Source organism: Dermacentor albipictus, chromosome 5, assembly GCF_038994185.2.
Source record: "Dermacentor albipictus isolate Rhodes 1998 colony chromosome 5, USDA_Dalb.pri_finalv2, whole genome shotgun sequence".
Classification (NCBI taxonomy): Eukaryota; Metazoa; Arthropoda; class Arachnida; order Ixodida; family Ixodidae; genus Dermacentor; species Dermacentor albipictus.
Window position 1 is genome coordinate 64,091,219 of NC_091825.1, and position 22,970 is coordinate 64,114,188.

The 22,970-nt window shown below is 43.4% G+C and overlaps 1 protein-coding gene across 8 annotated transcripts in view; it reads left to right on the plus strand.

The window, feature by feature from the left end:
* LOC135911738 (sentrin-specific protease 7-like) overlaps positions 1 to 22,970 on the plus strand; it is a 157,083-nt gene that overhangs the window by 4,437 nt on the left and 129,676 nt on the right. For 2 of the 8 annotated variants that reach the window (XM_065444089.2, XM_065444090.2), the window contains exon 2: positions 5,300 to 5,369. The exons of the other annotated variants lie outside the window; for them this stretch is intronic. The gene's annotated coding sequence lies outside the window, so the exon portion shown is untranslated. The remainder of the gene's footprint in view (positions 1 to 5,299; positions 5,370 to 22,970) is intronic. 8 annotated transcript variants of the gene reach the window in all.

Here is a 22,970-nt window from a genome sequence, read left to right on the forward strand (position 1 = left end):
GATGCTTTTGTGCTCGGAGGCAAAAGAACAGGCAGCGCCTCTACCGTGTTTTGTGATAGTAGTATATTCTCTTTACTGCTGTGTTTCTTTGCGTTAATATAAAAGGTACAGCAAGCAGAAATGAAATAAAATCCTAATTTATCATGTTTTTCCTCCAGTGCAGTGGTTACCTGCAACTTCGTTCTTAACCGACCACGGGGGAGTGAATGGTGACATCTGTGATGCTTCTGGTAATCGCCGCCGGGCTATGATGTGGTTGGCAAAGATAGGATTGTTTGCATGATACAATACTAAATAGTCCGATATCGGTGCTTTTACTTATGCTAAGGGCATCTCCGACCCTCAGTCTACACAATGTGCAAAAGAAAAATGGTGGCTTGAACAGTGTTCAGGTGCGCCTTTAACCTGGGAAGGAACGAAAGCATATTCTTCACTATATACTAACGTTTATTTATGCCTTTGGTGATATCTTTAGATGATGGCATCTTTACTTTTGGGACATTGCTACTCCAGCAATTTTATTTGAAAACTTCCTTGGATGTGGATGTCCATTCGCTCTGTAGTCAATGTCTGTGGACAAGGCAGTCCCAAATGCTATAAAAGCAGGCGATCCTGGTGATGAAATGGCGCATTCTAGTGGTCTTCAAGTTGCTCACATTTCAATTCATCACTGCTGTGTAGAAACTGCTGCCACACACTAATTTCTCTGAAATCATTATGTCTACTGAATATATAAAAATAGCCACAGTAAAGCACCACACTAACCATTTCTATGTGAAAATTACTTCTTTCTAGGAATAGCTTGTGCGTTAGCAGTGTGCTTCCTGCATGGCTTCGCATTAATTTTCTACAGCTGCTGTGCTGCAGTCGAGAGATGCAGGTCTGGTGTCTGGAGGGGTTACAAAATAGCATCTGGCAGTCTATGAAAGAGGCAAAATGCATGTGCCGTGGCATAAAGCATTAATGGCCGTAGTTTCGCATTGGGAAGCAAATTTAAGAATGATGTGCCGTATGCAGGTACTCCAGTGAAAAACCATAATGAGTTGCTGCGTAAGGTTTCTTTACATACAATCGTGACATTTGAATTTTTTTTATTGTGGCTCCACTTGAATGTTAATTCATTGTTTATTCTCTACTGTTGCTGCTTCACTATTGCTATCTTGGCTGCTTTTCTGTTTATAACTCTTAGCTTTAAACAGGCATTTGTGCACTGTTTGGAATTAATGATGAAACAGCATGAACCAATGGAACATAAGGAAAGGGAACACACATAGCGTTAATTTATATGTGTGCCCTCCCCTTATCTTCGGTTAGTACGGGCTGTTTTGCTCAAGAATTCGAAACGACTCGCCCAGCTGTGTTGCTTGGTGGAACTTTCGCAGAATTCACTTGTATTCCTCAGGTGAGATGAGGTTCTTTTAGAATTTGAACCTTCGATATTCATGAATATTGGTTGTAGTTCTTCAAGGATTCATATTGAGATGCAACTGCCTGATAGGAGGTCTGTGTTATACGACTGACTGTGGATGGGAAGTCTTGCAATATGACAGAACCCTCAAGTGAAGGAGTGGTCCAACTAAGGAGGAATGTAAGGGGCGATAGCCATGATACCACTCGGTAGTCGAAGAGATGTTAGATAAGGCAGCTCTGAGAACGTGCACTTGTACTATGGAAGCGAACTTAAAGGAGCTGATAACCTTATCGCCTTTTGCATTAGCTGCATGATTAAGAGGCCCAGCTTTATTTCCTTTATAGTGATTCTTTTTTTTTTCTGGATTAGAATGGTGCTAATAGCTTGCAGTAAATCGATTGTACACTGTTTTAATATCAGTGCAATAAACTATTATTCAGCCAGCTTTTGATAATCTAAGACCTCCGATTGACTTTTCCTGTTTTGTGGACTTAAGCTAATAACCATGTGAATGAAGCTCACAGTGAAGCTGAAGAAGGCTTTGGGTAATCTGTTGCAATAGTGTAGCATAACAGGCAACTCTGTCGATTCTTTTACCGTGTCTAGGTAATGGCATTTTTAGGTTCCCGAGACCCCCCTGTCACTTTTCTGATAGTATAATTGTTCCGCTAATTCGAAGATAATTTTAAATAAGCAAGAACTGCGCAAAAATTAAACCGAAACCTGATCGAACAGCGGTGTGAGCCGTGTTCACATCATGCACAGCACACCAGCAGGGAAGCCAAGCAAGGAATGCCGGTCCTGTCCTTGTGGAGAACGAAAATGGTGAAGAGCAGACGCTTGGCTGATTTGCGACTGCATCGGACCATTGGCAAAATGTCTTCGAGTGTCAAATGACAGCTACTATTTTGACGGATTGAATAGCCATAAATCGCCATTCTTGTCGGTTTCTTAGCCGATGTCCTCAGCACTCCAAATGACGGCGTCGAGTGTGTTGCTATGCTGCATTTCCCAAAGCCAGTCTGGACAATGGCAGGTGCGATGCAGGAACTATATTAGCTTGGTTGTTTTGCTAGCTTCGTTCACAAATGTAGGTCGAGTCTTTCATCGGGAATGTAGGTCGATGGCTTATTTTGGGTCTACCTATGTTTGAATAAATGTGGTAGTTGAAAATTATGGGCTGGTGTAGCTGCCAGGCAAGCTACGAGCCACGTCTCCCCCTCTCACCCCCGCCCCCCTTCCTGCCTGAGCCTCCAGTGTCTTAGACTGCCAGGCAATTTTCATAAAAGCAGTAATGAAAATCCTGAAAAAGTGTGGGACTTCAAATATGCCAACAACGTAGACACCCTGTAATTGTATCACCTTTATGTTTGTTTTTTTTTTTGCTTTTCTCCTTGCCATTCTAATTTTTCACATCTCTGTGATGTTGAAATGTCCACATTTTGTTCTTGTGAAAAGTTGCGTTAGCCGAATGTACAGTGCAGGAGAGTGATAATATAATGAATGATTATTGCCATGTTTTGTTGTTTTGATTTTTTCCAATAGTTATTTCAACCAAATTATCTCTTTTTATCAAGTTGTCGCTTGGGGCAAGATGTGCCTGAAATATTCAAAATTTTGTGAACATTGTTGCATATTTTGTAGCAAGGGAAGTGTGTCTAATCAGATTGGTCACATGTCGTAAATCGTTGTGTGTTCTTGAATTTTTTTTACGACCACTGGCAATCACTCCGGAACGCAGTGAGACGTATATTTTGTATACCCGGTGCAGTAGCTTAGTGGTTATGACGTTGTGCTTCTGAAGTCATGAGTTCGATACCAGCTAGGGCGGCCACATTCTGAGGTGGGTGAAATGCAGAAATACACTCATGTACTTAATTTAGTTGTACATTAACCTTTTTGCAGTCACATACAATTATTCAATTTGTGGTCACTCCATTGGGAGCTATTTCATGCACTTGGACGCCAGGCAGAAAATGTGCTCAGGTAATGATACACATGTTAAGTGGTTTGTTTCAGAAAATTTACTTATTCCAGAGGCTCTCCACAATACTTGAGTACTCTGTGATAGCACTTGAAGCACTCTCCTGTGTGGAGGTGAGGATTTGCAATGCAGGTCTCTGGCGTCCTCATAGTCTCATTATTCATTTGTGTTCTCATTCAAGAAAGCTTGCTGACCATCTGAAGATGAAATATATTCATCCGCAGCACATTCACTGAATTTAAGTGAATTTCGTCCATAAAATGGGGCCACGCGCAGAAAATGCCGCCATCCTGTAAGCGCTTCATGCCACGAATCACATGAAAATTCCTTCAAGCATGAAGGGGGAAAAAAAGGTGTTGCCCTTGCCTGGAGACATTGCAAAGTACACTTGTTACACAAAAAGAGTTCTCGAAAGCTGGTGCTGCCAACTCAAATAACTGGGGAGCACGAGCACAAACACGTGTTGGGTGCTACCTCGCATCTGACCGAAGTGGATATATTCGCGTCTCAAGCCTCTCTCAACACATGACTGCAAAGGGTTGAAGAACCGCAGAGGGCTCAAATCAATCTGCAGTCTTCTGCTACAGCATGCTTCATAATCACATTGTGGTGTTTTGCACATAAAACTCCAAAATTTTATTAAAATTTTAGTATAAATTGAGAATGGACTTGACCTGTGAGATAAGGCCTGATGAGCGACAGGTGTGCTCACCACAGTGGTTATGGTTCGAGTGTTGCTTGTTTTTCTGGGCACAAGTTTGCCCAATAGTTTAAGTTCTAAACTTGCATTTCTGGTTGTGCTTTGTTTTCCGCTATTACCACAATGAGACAGCATTATTGTGTCTTGCCTTAAATGATGTGCATTGCAGGCAAGGTCTTTTATAAAATGATAGGCACCGATTGCACAAGCTGCAAACAGCAGAGGATTCTCTGAGGTTTATGCTCTTAGAGTATCTCCTTTTCAGGATTTCTGTAGAAAACTAAAACAGAGGGTTTGTAAAGAAGACTTGTGGGGATTAGTCTGCAACCGGCCATACACAATATTACTCTGTTGTAACAGGAAAATAACCACAAAATTCTGTATGTCATTAGAGAACATATAAGATTCTGGAAAAATAGAAAACGTGTCTGACAACAGAAGATGTGCTCATAACTCTTTAACATATTGCCCATAAAGAGTTAAGATTGTCTTATGTGCAAAGTGTACAAAGAGCACCAGTGAAAGCAATTCTTGATAGCGAAAATGAAATATTTTGGCACAATATGATTCAGTGATGGCTGGCAATGGTTTCTGAAGTTAGCAGAATAAGAAGCCGTTTAGTGTTACTTTTTTTTACCTTCAAAATGTAGGGAAAAATGTTTTCTTATATGCTGCTTTGTTTTTATAAAGACTACAGTATATCACCAAAATTATTTCATCAAAAGGCACAAAGAAATATGCAAGAACTACTTTAGTTTTCAGCTGGGGTATGTTAAGGATACTGAGATGGCAGAGGTTACACACAATAAGAAATTGGCAGTGGTTTTTATTCCCGTCAGACAGAAGTATCTTGCCTTTTTAAAAATTTGTGAAGTTGATTTCTTAAATCTTTATTGCACACTGTCATGAGTGTTGGTTTCAGTTTCAGTTTATTGTTCATTCAAGATACATAGTTGGTTGTTCATATCATAAGAAGCCAACAAACACTGACACCAAGGACAACATAGGGGAAATTACTTGTGCTTAATAAATGAAATAAAGAAACAATCAATTAATGGAAATTAAAGCGGATGAAAAAACAGCTTGTCGCAGGTGGGAACCGAACCCACCCACAACCTTAGCATTTTGCATGTGACGCTCTACCAATTGAGCTACCGTGGTGCAGTTACCCCATCCACTTTCTTGGGTATTTCTGTCCTAGTAGAACCCTGGGAATGTTCGCCAGAGCCACTACTCGCAGATCTTGGCAGCAGACGTGGAACGTCCTTTTTGCCGTAAGTGTCATGAGAACGTGATCTTTTTGGGTGAAGGCAACCGGTCAATAAACCCACACATGCCACCTGAAGTCATCGCTGTTGCTGTATTCGAGACCCTCATTATGTAATATACGAGAAGAAAGAGGGTTAACCGAGGGGCCTGATTTTCGGACCCCTCAGTTAACCTAAGTCACCTTACATGCCGACCACTGAAGCTGGGAGATTGCCACCTTCTGAAACGTAGCTAAATCCTTTCTTTTTGGGTGAGATAGCAGTTCATGGACAATTATCATCCGAGACTGAGAAATAAGTGCTTGCCACTCAGGCAGTTGAGTTTCTCTAGTAGGTCAAGGCATGATGGGTGAGAACCCTGAACAACCAGCTATAGCCATTGCCAAGCAGCTTCAAATGACAGAGTCAACGGCTGAGCTTTCTGTGCACAATTCCATTATGTGCCACTCTTAAGTGATGGATTTGCTTGCTGTCCAGGGCCTGCGTGTGACTCAAGGGTAGCTGGCTGTGAAAATCTGTGGCCACATCACCCTCAATGTGATGTCCTTAGTTCCCAATGTCAGAATCAAATTTTATTAACATAAGGGTTGTCTTTACGAAATGGAATATACAGTAGGAGGTCCTGGAGTCTGAGACTGTATTTGGGCCTCCATGAACCATATAAGCCTGCTAGGCTGCTACATAAGGGCAGTGTCGATGAGAAAGAAGCTAAAAAAAAAAATAACAGCTCCGCAATTAAAACTAAAAGCTGTTATTGGGAAAACACTGTCCAACATTAACACACACTATGTGATCCAAGCATGCAGCTATTTTCAGTCAAATTAGTTAATAATTGTGGCTGAAGACAGTACTATTCAACAACCTTAGAAAAATGCAGTAAAATAACCAATATAGAAGATTTGGAATGAATATTTTAATTACTGACTGAAATTTTAATAATATTGTTGAAGTCATAATGTCCTCAAATACTGCGCATCCATCAATATAAGGCAGTATATTCAGGAGAGCTATAATTTCAACAAGGGGTATCACTCTTGTCATCCCAACTGTTTCACTTGGATTAGGTTATATCTTTTGCGAGAAATGCAGCCAAGCAGAAGGCAGGTGTACTATGGTAAATTCTCGAGTTGAAATTGGAAAAAACTTAGAGATGTCGTTAAGCAAGTTCATTAAAATTTGTCTTGCTGTTCTCTTGCAGAGATTGCAGCATTTTCCTTGACTCATGCACATGTTCTGTTTACTTTTATTTTTCGGTGTATGAACCATTCCCTCCACAAATATTCTGCCGAATAAGAACTCTGTCTTGTGTGTGACATTGAGTTGTGTGGGAAATGCCTTGGGTTAGAGTGTACAAACAGTGGAAGTGCTCAAGCCTGTCAGCACAGCTTAATATGGCTTCGCTATTACTTTCTGCAAGTATCTTGAGATGCCCATACCTTCCACTACTTCTACCTCTTGTAGCCCCAGTGTTGCATTCGGGTGTTAAATTTATTCAGTCAATCAGTCAATGTAACTACTAGCCTTTTTCTGTTTTGTATAGTGGCAAATTAGCTTTGCTCTAGCAATTTTTGGCTTAGGGGAGGCTGTTTTGTGGTCGCCATGTTTCAGTTGCAGGCATTTCACTGCTGATTCTGGGAGCTTTGTCCTGTTCTTGAGTTCAGGTATGGGTTGCCTTCAGGCCAGTGTGTTAAAAGGAGTGAGAATACTCTGTGCTTTTGACAGTGGAGTCTGCGTAAACTTAATGGTGCCCTTCCCACACTTCCTCCCTTACATGTGTAAATTTGACACTCTCAAAAGCCATGCATCCAAGGGGTGCATTCTTCCAGGCTTCTATCATCACATTTATCCTTTTACGTGTGATTAACTTAGGTTAAGCTAGCCATTGTACTGAAAGCTGGGGTTACAGTGCAGTGGGGTTACAGTGAGGTTGACAGCATCATATTGCAGGTCACTTACGTCCGTTATGGCGCATCTGTTAAAGGCACATACGAGCTTGGGCCACAATTAGTAATTACAGAATGTAGTGGAGTTGTCTGATAATCTTTTTCACAAAAAACAGAGTGCAGCAGGGTGCTGCAACGAATGACACAAAACCTTTTGAAGGCAGCAGCAAAGGTGCTGAGTGTGGTTAGGTCTTCCATATACTGTCATTATAATTGCCTCTGTTAGGAAAGGACTACGCTTCCCGTCTGACCTGCCATAAGTGCAACATATAGAAATGGATGTGAAATTTACCATTGTTAGGTTGAAGTCCGTGCAGTATTGTGCATTGCGTCAGAAATCTCGGTAGAGTTGCCTGTCTGCATTTCTCAATTCTTTTACATGGCACAATCTGTAAGACTGCGTTTTTTTTTTTTTTTCTTCCACCACTATGTGTCCTACTAGTAACCGGGGGGTTTTAGAAAAAGCACACCCTAATGTCTTTGGGTACCCGAAGCCCTGCTTCTGTTCATTTGTACTCCTTTTGCATCCTTTCGTACACCTTTCTGCGCTCTTTTGTACGCGTGGCAGTTTGTGTCCTCTTTTGATGAGCTAAACCTAAAGCTTCTTAGTTATTTTTTGAGTTAGGTAACCATTTCATAGGATGTACTCTCATTTGTGGTTGGTGTTTTATGTGCGGAAGCTGATCGTGGGATAACTGATAAAGAGGTTGTTGTAGGGCAAGTTATCAAGAGCACTTGAACCACACTGCGAGGTATCTAGGGGGAGGTTGCTGTTGGTATGAGAATGCTGCATGATTATGGGAATTTTAATATTTGTCAGAAAATACTAATAAAACTTTTATATATGAATTGTTTTCAATATTCAGGTAAAACTGCTGCACAGACAGTTCTTAAACATGATGAAATCCAAGTTCGGTGTTTCGCGGCCTGAATCAAGTCATTGCCACAAGCTGACATGAAAACATAAAACACAGCTTCATTCTTTTTAATTTAGGCTTGTTTGAATTAGGCTGACAATGTTCGTTCTCCCTTATGATCAAAGAGCCTTCTTGCGCTTTTGTCGCAAGCTTGAATAATGCAATATACATTAAACAAAAGCCAATTGTGTTGGACTGGCATACAGGAATAGTATGGTAAAGGGTACGATCATATTTTTTGACCCATTGTTCATTTATTTATTCTCTTTAGAGATTAAAGGTATTGTACTTCTGTTGTTGGCACTTTTCCGTTTTTCTGTATAAATATATCTTTACGATACCCGCAATGCCTTTCTAGGCATTACAGTGAGAAGGTAGTTCATAAAAGCAGTAAATAAAGTTGAGCAGGCCTGCGCACACCATGAAAAAATAAACAATACGGAGAAAGTACAACATAACTAAAATAAATCGAAAGTAAGTGCAATTATCAAAACAGTAAGCAGATAGGAATCCACATTCTCCTGGAAAATAATAAAAGCTTGTCTAGCACATTGTTTTGGCTAATTTATTGACACTGCAATCCCCACCGGGATCTTAGCAGGGTGGGATACAGTACATGAGAGAAAATACAACATAATGGCAAACAAAATATATGTACATGCCTAGGTCGCAGTTAAGAAAGAACAAAAAAAATATATTGCAGCAAAGCATTTATCAAATGTCCAAATGAAACAGGAACACTCAACGCATATATCATGTAGACAGTCACTATAAAATAACCAATTATGTTTCACCCATCAAGAAGAGATGTGAAAGCTGACAAAGAGTCTGCTTGAACGATACAGCTGCTGAGGTTATTCCAGTCTCTGACTGTTCGTGGAAAAAATGACTTGAGAGTCATTATGAGAACGAAAAGGTGTTATTGTTAGTTCATGTCTTTGGCGTGTTGAATAACCAGAAGAAAATGTAATCCATTTGCTAACATCGACTTTATAGTGCCCCTTAACTAATTGATATAAAAATTTTAGTCGTGATGAGCGGTTTCTATTGGATAATGGGGTTAGGTTAGCGTGAGCTTGTAGTTCAGTCACCCAGCTGCGTCGAAAATTGTTGTAAATGAACTGTACAGCTTCTTTTTGGACATTTTCTAGTTTCAGAATATTGCCTTTTGTATTGGGGTCCCATATTATAGCAGCATAGTCTAAGACTGGGAGGACAATGGATTTGTATGCTAATCTTCTTACAGCAGGGGTAGCCAGAGTTGAACGTTCTGCTTAAGAAGAATAACTTTCTATAAACATTCGCTGTAACGTGAATATGTTTATTCCAGCTAAGATTGTTTGAAATCCATAGCCCAAGATATTTGTATTCAGACACTTCAGACAAAAGCACATTGTTAAAATTATACGGAAATGATAAGGGCCTCTTCTTTCGAGTGATCCGCATGAAAACGGTCTTGTCGAAATTTATACACATCTGCCATCTCTTACACCAAGAAGCAACACGGTGAAAATCATTGTTTAACAATGCCTTATCCGATAGATCATTAACCTCCATATATAGAACACAGTCGTCCGCGTACAGTTTTATTTTGACAGAGATGTCTTCTACCATGTCGTTTATATACTGCGACAAACTATTGGCAATTGTTCAAATATGCTGAAATCCAGTTGACAAATTGAGAGTTTCTGAGCAGACTATGTAATTTAAATAACAATTTACTGGGTGATACTTTGTCAAAAGCTTTCAAAAAGTCCATAAAAATTGCATCAATTTGTTTTACGTTATTTACAGATATGGCTATTATCATGGATGATAGCCACTAGCTGTGTAGAAGTTGAGTACCCTTTCCGAAATCCATGATGGCATTTTGTTAAGATGTTATGTGTATCTAAGAAACCCGCGATATGTTTATGTATTATGTGCTCTAATAATTTGCAAGGGTTGGAGGTTAAAGAGACCGGACGGTAATTCTTTATAGACTGGCGCCGTGTTTATAAAGTGGTATTACTCAGGCTGTTCTCCAGTCATTCGGGAGTTGACCTTCCTCTAAGGAACGTAAAAACACAATGTACAAGTATTTCGAAACCCATTCGGCATAATTTTTTAGGAAAGGGTTGGGCGTATCGTCTGTGCCTGAACTTTTCATCAAGTTTGAAAAGCATGTGGAATATACCCTGTTCGCTTATTGATACATCAAAAATAGGGGGCAAAAAATTCTTAAACACAGGTAAGACACCATCATCACAAGTAAAAACTGAGTGGCAATGCTCATTAAATAAGTTAGCAATTTTTTCTTTATCATTCAAGTGAATACCATCAACTTCAAGTACATCGCATTGGTAATGTTTTGGTGACACCTCCCGCCAAAATCTATCTGGATAGATTTTGGTGGTGAATTTAGGCAATGATTCTTCATAGTAACGTTGTTTCTCAGCAGACAGCTGGATCCGAAGTTTAGATGAAAGAGAGAGAAATTTCTGCCGTTGATCTGGTGAAGCACTGCTTGATATTTTCATTTTATTTTTTAACCTCTTGAGCTGCCTTTTCAATCTCTGCGTCTCCCGAGAAATCCAGGGATTCTTTTTTCTTTTCTTAACAGTAGTTGGTACATATTTTTCAATGCAGTTATTCACAATACTCTTAAAGCGTTCCCATAGTTCCTGCATGTCTGCAATATTCTCTGAAAATGAATCTAAGTAAAACGAAAGCGTATCTGTAATCGAGACATCATCAGCTCGGGAGAAATTGCGGAATCGGACAGCGCTACAGCTGTCTTTCCAATTCTTATTATTTATTGTCAGTAACACAGCCTCGTGATCTGATATACCGGGAAATACATAGCACTTGGTTTGATTACTTATGGTCCCACTTACAAAAAAGAAGTCCAGGATTGTTTCAGAATTATCCTGTATTCTAGTATAGTTATCCGCTAACGGTAATAAATTAAAGGAAAAGGCAATGTCAAGCATGGCCTCCCCTAAGCTGTCGTTATCACTTTTAACCGACCTCGTTTCTCAATCAATGCTTGGCAAGTTCAAATCTCCCGAGAGAATAATGTGGTCTGCGGGTTTCACATGCTCGCTCATGTATAGCTTCAAGGAACCCAAAACTTCAACACCAGAATTAGGAGGTCTGTACAGAGCAACTATGACATATAGAATATTTTCATGGCAGGCCTTGCAAAAAATGCATTCAACATCTAATAAATCGGGCATTTTTAAGAGCTTAATGTTATCCTTGAAAAGGATGGCTACACCTCCACCCCCTGCTACCTCTGTCTTTTCTGAATGCGCTATACCCAAGTGGAATGAACTCGCTATCATATATTTCTTCATTTAACCATGTCTCCGTCAAGACAACAATATCTGGGTTATACGACAAAAGAATTCCCTCTAACTCTCTACGCTTGTTTATAACGCTCCTAAAGTATTCCTAAAGAGCCACACTTGCGCTTAGTCTGTCAGTTTTGAGGACCTGATTTCTTCAGCTTATAACGGCATCTTTTTTCAGCATCCCAACTAAACAAAGTCCCGTTGATGCTCAACTTATCGTAAAGCAGCTTTACTTTCATGTTTTTCTGCCTTTCTTCCTTAGAACTCTCCCATAAAAGCCTCCGTGTGTCACGTACTCACTTAGAAAAGTCTTCAGAGAGTGACAGTTCACTACCCTTCAGTTTATGCGATGCTCTAAACAGTGCATTCTTTTCTCGGTAGTCAAGAAATTTTAGAATCACTGGACGGGTTTTATTTTCGCTTTTTCTTCCGAGTCTGTGGCACCTTTCGAAGCCTGTTACGTTAATGCCTAGTTTTTTATTAAAGACATCTTTTACATTTTGTTCTAAGTCTTCTGAAGTTTCAACTCTAGGTTCATGTAAGCCATAAATTATTAAGTTATTTCTCCTGCTTCTGTTTTCTATATCATCAACATGTTCACTAATGTTGGCGAGTTGTTCCTCGAGGTTCGTTATTGTTGTTTCGATGCTCTCTACTTTAGAGTTCAGTGCACTTAAACCACCCAATCGCCGCTCGATGTCAGCAGTTCTTTCTGTTAATTTTGATAGGTTCCTTTGCATTTCATTTTGTGTTGCTTGCGTGTCATGTATAGTAGAAAAAATATTACTTTGCCCTTTTAACAGTTCTAGCAAGAGATCTCTTTCTGTTGGGCCTGGATTTTCTTCTACGTCTCTGCAAACCAGAAGATCTCTAATTAATGGGTTAATTATACTAGACAAAAATAATTAACATGCAATGGGCTGAGCAGCAGCAAAAACTGGTTATCTGATCGATAACCATGAGTTGGCATATATCTACTAACCTGTAGCATGAAGCGAAAGGGATTGTTCAGCATGTTGCCGGGATTGCTGCCGCCTTGCCCACTGGTGAAGCACAGCTCGTCAGGCGCCTTTATAGCTGTCTGATGGGGCATGTGACATGACGTCACTGTTGTGGAGGCGATACACAGACTTGTGACACATGGAAAACTTTGTCGATCCATGATGCCGCATTCACCACGTGTCGATGAATGCACGCCAGCGTCTTGGTCCATGCCTAACAACGTTCTCGATGAAGCACAGGCGCTAGTCCAAGCTTGGTTTCCGAGAGTAAGCACCGTAACCTGTAGCATGAAGCAAAAGGGATTGTTCAGCATGCTGCCGGGATTGCTGCCGCCTCGCCCACTCTATAAGCTTGATAACTCTAAGTTCTGGAGTCTTTATATAAAGGTGGCATCTCAGTGTTTGTCATCAGTAACATTAGCTGATTATTTGCTTCAGGTTATAAAATAGATCTGTTCACCTATTTTGTTGTCACAAACGGTATGCAGTTCCTATGACATTTAGAGTTAAAAAAAAGAAAATTCTTTGCCCAAGTTGTTCAACTTTGCATTGAAATATCACCTCCTACTCGCTCTGTATAGCACGTCTGTGAAGAAAAAAATTTTGAGGATTGTACAGGCTTCGAGATATGCCCCATCAAACTAGCAATAAAGGTGCACTGTTGTTCCACTTGCTTTTTCAACAAAACACTCATTTATGCATTGAAGTATGAGGGTAACTGAAACACCCATGTATTTCGTTGCACACTTTGGCAATGAATATCTTGATATTGGTGTCATCCTATAGCGAACCATTTTTTCTCTATAACCTGCCAAACATTTTGCTTACTAATCCAAGAAAATTCTGGCTGGTGATAAATCCCAAAGAAGCACGTATTGTGGGAATTTATAAGCTATATTCTGTCATCTGTACACGATCATCATCATATGGGGTTCTTCTTCATCATCGCTTGTGGGGCTGGTTCTCGTGCGTGCTCCGTGCTGTGGGCGTGGTCGGTTCGCCTAATCTTTTGACGCGGAATAAACGCCGTGATTACTGCTGCGTCACAAGTGGTGGAGTGTGCTCTTCGGTCCCCCGTCCTCTGACTCCCCTCTCAACCTCCTGGAGCTTCGATCGGGTCGCCGATTGTGCCAGCTGTCCGCCAGCATGTCGCAGGACGAGCCAACAGGCACTTCTACTTCCACCATCTCGGCCTCGGCTACCCCAGCCTCCCCGTATTGGGTTGTCGGTGGGCACCAGCGCGATCCGCATCTGTTTGCTGGACTTCGCGGCGAAGACGTCGAGGATTGGCTGGACGACTATGACCGAGTGAGTTCGGCTAACCGTTGGGACGATGCGTCCAAGCTACGTCACGTCACCTTTTATCTGACAGGAGTAGCGAAGACTTGGTTTTTCAACCATGAGGTTGATTTCACGAACTGGGGCGCTTTCAAACAGCAGCTCCGCCAAATATTCGGCACACCGGCTGTTCGTTCCGCCCTCGCTAAAAAGACGCTCGACACTCGCAAGCAACAGCCCGGTGAATCTTATACGTCGTACATCGAGGATGTGCTTGCTCTTTGTCGACGCGTGAACACGGCCATGACCGAATCAGACAGGGTTCGCCACATCCTCAAAGGCATCGGAGCTATTGCTTTCAATGCTTTAGCCATCCAGAACCCCGCTACCGTCACTGATATCGTCGCTACTTGCCAGCGCCTTGACGAGCTCGAATCAGTACGGTTGCAGCCAGACACCACTACAAACCCTACCACCGACGACCCTGCGTTAAGAGCGATGATACGCGCAATAATTCGAGAAGAGCTCCAGTATCTTGGCTTAGCCGCGGGACCTATGCCTTCTCCTGCCTCCGATACCAATCTGCGAGACGTCATCAAGGAGGAATTGGCATCCATGGCTGGTGCAGCGTACACGGACCCTCTAACCCCTAGGGCCCCATCAACGTACGCACAAGTAGCCGCAGCTACTCCAGTCATCGTCCCACCGATGCCTTCAAAACCAACACCGGCTCACATCGCTTCCATGACTACCAGCGCACCTACCCAAACCAGCTATCCGCAGTGGCGTCCTCCTCGTTCCATCTGCTACTACTGCGGCTATCGTGGCCACATAGCGCGTTTTTGCCGCAAGCGCCAGCAAGACGAGCGTCGCAGATATGATGTATACGAACGGGATGACTTTTCGCCCGGAGCTACTTTCCATCGTCTAGGGAGCTTCCATGACCAACGCCGTCCTTATGGTCCACCGCGCAGACGCTCTCCATCGCCTACTGTAGCATCCGAGACGGCTTACCGTCCTGCGAGACGCCGCTCGCCGTCACCCCTTCGCCGCTCTACGTCCCCACTGAGACCTGCTTCTCAATTTGCCGAGCGTCGTCCGGAAAACTGAATTATGCAGCTTTTGGAGGAAAAGCTGCATCGAACGACAGGACAGAAATTCCTCCATCGCGTCCGTACAATGTGATATTGGTTGTTGTAGAAGGTGTACAAGTAGAAGCTTTAATAGACACTGGTGCTAGTGTTTCAGTCATTCACCGTGATTTGTGTTCGCGACTTCGGAAAGTTATGACCCCCTATGATGGCCCTACGCTACTCGCTGCTCAAGGGGCCTCCATTCGACCTATCGCCTGGTGCACAGCTCGTATTCCCATCGATGGACTTCTACATCACGTACAATTTGCAGTGCTAAGTTCGTGTGCCCAGCAGCTCATATTGGGATGGGATTTTCTTTCTACGGCCTCCGCCTCCATCTGCTGTGGACAACGCGTTCTCCACATGACCGACACGACCTATTCACTTCATGCAGATGCCGCACCCCTTCACTTCCTTGCTGCAGAAGATACCGCGTTACCTCCTCGCCATCAAAGCATCGTTACTATCACGTCTGGTGTGATTGACTGCGGCGACGTGCTCGTATTGCCATCTACACGCTGTCTTGCAAGAGGGATAGCCTTTGCATCAGGGCTGGTTAGGTTTGATCATGGCTCTGCACTTCTCTACGCTACAAACCCGACATCCGAAAAGATTCTCATCCCTAAAGGCACTACATTGGCTTGCGCCACTGAATCGGAGTCTATATCTGTTGTTTCCTTTAAACCAGCTTCTTCCGAAGGTCCTTGTACCGGACGGTCCGCATCTCCTTCAGCTCTTGCAGCTGCCATCAGTTCTGACCTGACGCCTTCGCAGTCACAACAATTGCTTGCTTTGCTCCAAAAACATGAAGCTTCCTTTGACGCGCATTCAACTTCGTTGGGAAAGACTTCGATTACGACGCATCGGATAGAGACAGATGGTACATCCATCATGCGCCGTAGACCATATCGCGTATCGCTAGCCGAGAGGAAAGTCATTGACGAGAACGTCGCCGACATGCTCCAACGAAACATAATACGCCCCTCTGCTAGCCCTTGGTCTTCCCCCGTTGTTTTGGTTTGGAAAAAAGACGGCTCTGTTCGATTTTGTGTAGACTACCGAGCACTTAACAAGATTACGCGCAAGGATGTATACCCTATGCCGCGAATAGACGATGCCTTAGATTCCCTGCAGGGTGCCAAGTACTTCTCCAGCATCGATCTGCGTTCCGGCTACTGGCAGATACCTATGCATGAGGACGATAAGGAGAAAACAGCGTTTTCAACACCAGATGGGCTGTACGAGTTTAATGTCATGCCATTCGGCCTCTGCAATGCGCCCGCAACGTTCGAGCGCATGATTGACACCGTTCTTCGTGGCCTAAAGTGGAAGACTTGCCTGTGCTATCTGGACGATATTGTTGTTTTCTCGTCAACCTTCTCTCAGCACCTGCAACGTCTGGATGAAGTTCTCACGTGCCTTGCCAATGCTGGACTTCAGCTAAACACCAAGAAATGCCATTTTGCCAGCAAGACGATCAAAGTTCTAGGTCACATTGTGAGCAAAGATGGCATTCGTCCTGATCCTGACAAGGTTTCCGCAGTTCAGAACTTCCCTTGTCCTGAAAAGACCAAAGATTTGCGTAGTTTCTTAGGCCTCGCTTCCTATTTTCGGCGATTCATACGGGGCTTCGCCTCAATAGCGTCACCTCTGCACAAATTACTGGGTTCTAATGTTCCCTTTGTGTGGTCTCCCGAATGTGAATCTGCGTTCACCCATCTGAAGCACGCTCTCACATCTGAACCGGTCCTACGCCATTTTGATGAAGCTGCTCCTACCCTCCTGCATACGGATGCTAGTGGTCACGGAATTGGCGGCATTCTCCTACAGCGAGACGACACTTTAGGTGAGAGGGTCGTCGCATACGCAAGTCGCGTTCTGACAAACGCCGAAAAGAATTACACCATCACGGAGCAGGAATGTCTAGCTATCCTTTGGTCTGTGCAGAAGTTTCGACCTTATCTTCACGGCCGCCACTTTACGATCGTTACAGACCATCATGCATTATGCTGGCTTTCGACGCTGAAGAACTTGTCTGGACGACTTGGTCGGTGGATTCTTCGTTTGCAAGAATACGACTTTACCATTACCTACAAGTGCGGGAAAAAACACCAAGATGCAGACGCGCTTTCTCGCTGTCCGCTTCCTACGACACCATGCAATGGAGCTCCAACTACCATCCGTGACAAGCTTTCGCTCGATCCCTCCTCAGATGCTTTCTTGTTGGCCACTGTCGACGAGATGCCTCCACACGACAACAAATCCTTCCAATTTCATCAACTTGCCGACTCTTACTGTCGGCGCATCATAGACCACCTTCAAGGAGCTTCGCGCCCGCCTAACGCCCGCCTTCGTTGGCAGCTGACGCAATTTAAGATTGAAAACCGCGTCCTATACCGTCATGTCTATCACCCTGACGGTCAACGCTGGGTTCCTGTCCTGCCACGCTCTCTACGTGCTCATGTCCTGCAGGCTTCTCACGACGACATGACTGCTGGTCACCTTGGTTTCCAGAAAACCTATGACCGCATCAAAGGGCGCTTCTACTGGCCTGGATTGTCCGCCAGTGTAGCGAGGTATGTCGCTTCCTGCGCTCTATGTCAGCGTCGAAAGCTCCCTACATCAGCTCCAAGCGGACAACTGCAACCGGTTCCTTGTCCGTCGCAACCATTTGAGGTCGTTGGAGTTGACCTATATGGCCCTCTTCCTGTGACTCTCACCGGTAAACGATGGATTGTGACAGCCGTTGATCACTTGACACGCTACGCCGAAACAACTTGTGTGAGTTCTGCCTCGGCCTCTGAAGTTGCTGCATTCATACTTCAATCCTTAATACTGCGTCACGGTGCTCCTCGCGTCCTCCTGAGCAACCGTGGAAAAGCATTCCTCTCGCAACTACTAGACGAAGTACTCAGAGCCTCCGGAACCACCCACAAGACTACCTCCAGTTACCATCCGCAAACCAACGGCCTCACAGAGCGATTTCATCGCACGCTGTCTGACATGTTAGCCATGTACATTGACCCGGATCACAGAAACTGGGACGCAATTTTACCATTCGTTACCTTTGCATATAATACCGCCGTTCAACGCACGACTGGTTACTCGCCATACTACCTTGTCTATGGTCGTTCGCCCTCTACCTGTCTTGACGTCTCTTTCTTCGCGCCAACTGTCCATCAATGTCCTTCCTCCTGCGAAGAATATGTGTCCCGCATTCTGTGTTGTCGCCAGCTCGCCCGCATCAACACCGAAGCACGGCAACAGGACCGCAAGCAGCATTACGACGCCTCTCATCGCGTCGTGTGCTTCCGCCCTGGCGAGGAAGTGCTTCTCCGGACACCAGTTCGTACTCCTGGCTTGTGTGACAAGTTTCAGCTTCGCTTCATCGGCTCCTACAGAGTCTTGGAGCAGACTTCTCCAGTGAACTATCGCGTGGAACCAGTTATTGTTCCAAATGACCGCCGCTGCCGCGCCTCTGAGATTGTCCACGTTTCCCGTATGAAGCCTTTCACGAGACGTTCACCGCCCCTTTGAATTGCGGCCAGGATGGCCGCTCTCGCGCGAGGGGACATTAGTGTGGGAATTTATAAGCTATATTCTGTCATCTGTACACGATCATCATCATATGGGGTTCATATGGGGTTCTTCTTCATCATCGCTTGTGGGGCTGGTTCTCGTGTGTGCTCCGTGCTGTGGGCGTGGTCGGTTCGCCTAATCTTTTGACGCGGAATAAACGCCGTGATTACTGCTGCGTCACAGTATCAATAATTTTATTTACAAGCTGGGTGAATCGGTGACAGATTTAACCGGCACTAATATGTTCAGCAACGCATTTTCTTCAGTCTTCACTAATGAAATGGATACACTTCCCCCGCCAACCACAAATACACAGTGCAACATGTCAGCCATCACATTCACAGTATGTGGGCTTTTATCTGTGATAGAAAACGTTAAGTTGTCTTCATCACCTGGCATCGATGACATTAGCTCTAAACTACTAAAAAACACGAAACACATTTATGCAGAGTTTCTCAATTTATTATTTTCACAGTCACTTTCCATAGGCACCATGCCAGACGAGTGGAAGATGGGGAAGGTTACTCCAGTCTACAAATTGGGCAACCAAAATTCTCCCCTAAATTACCGCCCCATCTCATTGACAAGTGCTCCCTGCAAGATCATGGAGCATGTAATCTACTGTCATATTATGAACTTTCTAGACACTAACAATTTCTTTCATCCCTTACAGCATGGGTTCCGCAGGGGCCGTTCTTGCGAGACCCAGCATTATTTCTTCATGACGTTCATGCTGATCTTGACCATAACATGCAAACAGATGCCATATTTTTGGATTACGCGAAAGCGTTTGACACAATAGCTCATCAACGCTTATTACTAAACCTTTCTCGTTTGCATTTACATCCTGATATCCTAAAATGGCTTGAGCAATTTTTAACTATGCGCTCACAGGATGTCGAACCACGCTTCAAACATTACACTTGTCACATCAGGCGTACCGCTGGGGTCCGTCCTTGGCCCCCTTCTTTTCTTAAATTACATTAACGACTTACCCTTGCATGTGTCCTGCCATATCCGTATGTTTGCCGATGACTGCCTTATTTACCGCGCAGTCAATACCATCACTGACCAAATAACTCTTCATTCTGACCTTAACCAGGTACAAGAATGGTGTGATGTTTGGCTGATGACACTCAACTCTAATGAATGGAAACTTGTCTCGTTTACTCGTCGTCATCACCCTCTTCGCTTTTCTTATTGAATTGGTGGCGTCACTGTGGAATCAGTGGAATCCTACAGATACCTAGGTATCACCTTGACTAGTGATCTAACCTGGAATGCGCATGTTACTAATGTTATTTCATCGGCTAACAAAACATTGGGATTTCTAAGACGTCACCTTCGCCTCGCTCCATTGCATGTAAAACTGTTAGCCTATAGATCATTGGTAAGAACGAAACTTGAATACGCATCTGCCACCAGGGATCTGCATCAAGCATATCTCCAATGCTCTCGAGGCAGTTCAAAATCACACGACCAGGTATATTCATTCCACATACTCTTACAACGTCAGCATATCATCTTTAAAAAAAGAATCTTCCTTATCGCTTCTATCCCTTCGTCGCCGCATTGCCACCTTTTTCCTCTTCCACAGGTTCTACTATTCGACACTCAATCGACCTCCATACATTGTTCCCCCAAAGCGCCGGTCATGGCGCATTGGCCATCCCCAACAGGTAGCACAACCATATTCACGCACAAATACATTTTCAGCCTCATTTTTCTACTGAGCATCTAAAGACTGGAATGGCCTTCCTCATCAAATCGCGGCCATCACCTGCTCTTCACAATTTGTTCAAGATGTAACAGCTTTTTATTTACAGGATTGAATGCATTATAACACTTGTTTGTATATGTTGTATTTCCACCCCTTATGTAATACCCCTACTACGGGGTCTTTAAGGAAATAAAATGAAATGAAAATGAAATGAAATGAAATCCTGGAAATTCTTTCTATGTGGATGTGCTGTAGAATCAAACCAGCTACAATTCGTAAATTGCAGTATGTCCCTTAATGTAACTAATAAGCAAATTAGTGAATTTTCATTAATTCAATATGTGTTTCGATTTTTCATGTAAGTAAAGTCTGCCTCTGAATATTCCAGCTGAAAGAATGGAGTTATGTTATGTTCTACAGGTGATCTTAAAATTCTGTAATACTTAAAAATGACTACTCAGTATATCGCAAAGATCAAAGAAGAGAGAGAGAAAATAAAAACGAATGCACATTCCATTGGCACAAAACACAAATTGGCATTGGCACAAATGTAGTCAACAGTAAGCACCATGAAATTAACAAAGTGGAAAGTGTAGCGTTACTGCACCACCAATAAACAAAATGCCATCCATATAGGTTGCTCTGGCTACGGCAACACATTATAGGTTGTTGGTAATGAATTTTTTAGAGGAAGTCATAATCGTGTCGTATGTTTCTGTTCGCTACTGCATATATATAGAAAGATGTTAAAAGGGGCAAGAACTTTGAGGCTTCCCAAAGTGGCAATGCTTTACAGGCATTCGGTGAAGAATAAATGGACAGATAACTGCGCCCAGAAAGTGTCATGAGATATTTTATGCATGATTCATCGTAAGGAAGCACCTTGCCAAACATCTCTGCGAAAGGCAGCAGTTAGAGCAATGGCATGTAATGCAGAAGTACGTTGGCAGAATAGGTGGATACTCCATGGTACTCTCACCAATATTTTCACAGGCTCTCTGCTCACTAACGCTCATCTGTACTCACACTCATTGGTATTTGTCTCATGTTCCTGCTCACGCCCACTCATACTCATCAACATTCACTCGCGCTCAGAATCTCTTCCATTAACACTCGCCAGCACTCACTCACATATTTACTCGCATCCACTACCACTTGCCGAGTGTAACTCATGTTGACTTAAAGTCCCCGTCATTCTAACTTTCATTCACATCAATGTTACCTGGCACTCACTCCTGTTCATACTCCCTCTCATTTACACTTGTGTTCACTCATGCTTTTCTTCACTCACTTACACTTAATTGCACACCTGGGAAATGAGTGTGGAGCGAGTGCAAGTTAGGGGAGGGGGAGAGGGGGTGCTTGTGAATATGCCGACCTATGGATGGAGATTACAGGGTGAAGGTGTAGACAGCCCTTCCAGTGATTTTGCACTGTGGTTTATGAGGTTTTGAGAACTGAAAAACGCATTTCTGCACATGTGCCTTGAAGAAAGGTCACTGCTTGTACAAGGCAGTTTGTACATGGCATCAAGTATTACATAAAGCAGAAGACAAGTGCAAGTTTTGATGAAAACGTGCCCGTCAAGCAAAGCTTACTGCGGCAAGTGTGGAACTCCAACAGTTCATTATTTTGCTGTACATGTTAGCATTGTCATGCATTTAGTGCATGTAAATTGGCGAAGCAGCGCGAAACATCGCAAAGGGAGGCATACCCCTCCATTTCTTCTTTCCATTTTTTTACGCTGCTTCGCCGATAAGGTGTGTCAGTTTGTGAGTCGTTAGAATAGGACCTTCTGATGATTAATTAACACATCTAAGTGCTCCTAATAAGGCGTGTAATTTATTATGAGGTTTTAAAGATGTACATTTCTGCTTATCGCAGCACATTGCTCGGCTGAATTTTCAGCCTCCCCTACCCTATTGACCTCAGTAGGGTGAGCATTCTGATTGGCTGCCCAGGGCCTGTCATCAATAATTTTTCCAACTTAATGGTCAACAAATGTTCGTAATAGTTGGAATGTTAGTTAATTTGTTTCTATAAGAAGAAAGTAAGAGAAAGAATGCACAAGAACGATTTCTTGCTAGACTTAAGCACTTCTGGCACACAGCAAGCGTCGTCTGCTTGTGTTACAACATGCTCCATTTTGACGATAGCTCCGCGGTCAGAGGCGGTCTCAGCCTTTTCACGAGCACCATGATTCGACTTTGTTGCTTTGTGGGCTGCAAACGTAGCGACTGGCAATATGTCAAGCTGCGACGTCGTGTCCCTTTGCAAGGCAGCAGACGGGCGAAGTGGCTGCAGTGCATCGGACTGTCACTATCCAATTGGCGTCAGGAATTGTGCGTTTGCGGCTGTCACTTTACACCGGAGGATTACTACCACAATAGTATTTCGCGAGTCCAGTACTTGGGTAAATGCAAGCGTAAGGGGTTCAGGGACTGCCCCTTGCCGTGTCGTTCCATGGGATGAGCAGAAGCTCAAACATGAATGATCTGCACGGTGCAGCCACCTGGTGGCACAGAGCTCAACCAAACAGCGAAGCAGCAACAGAGTCTGTTCTTCATTGCTGCTGGTGTAAATTTTTCGCAGGAGCATAATCATTAACAGGTTCTTTTTGTAAATTTTTAAAATGTTTTACACTTGGTTAGAGCACTGTTAGCTCTTTGTTTGGCTGGTTAAGCTCTGCGCCAACAGGTGG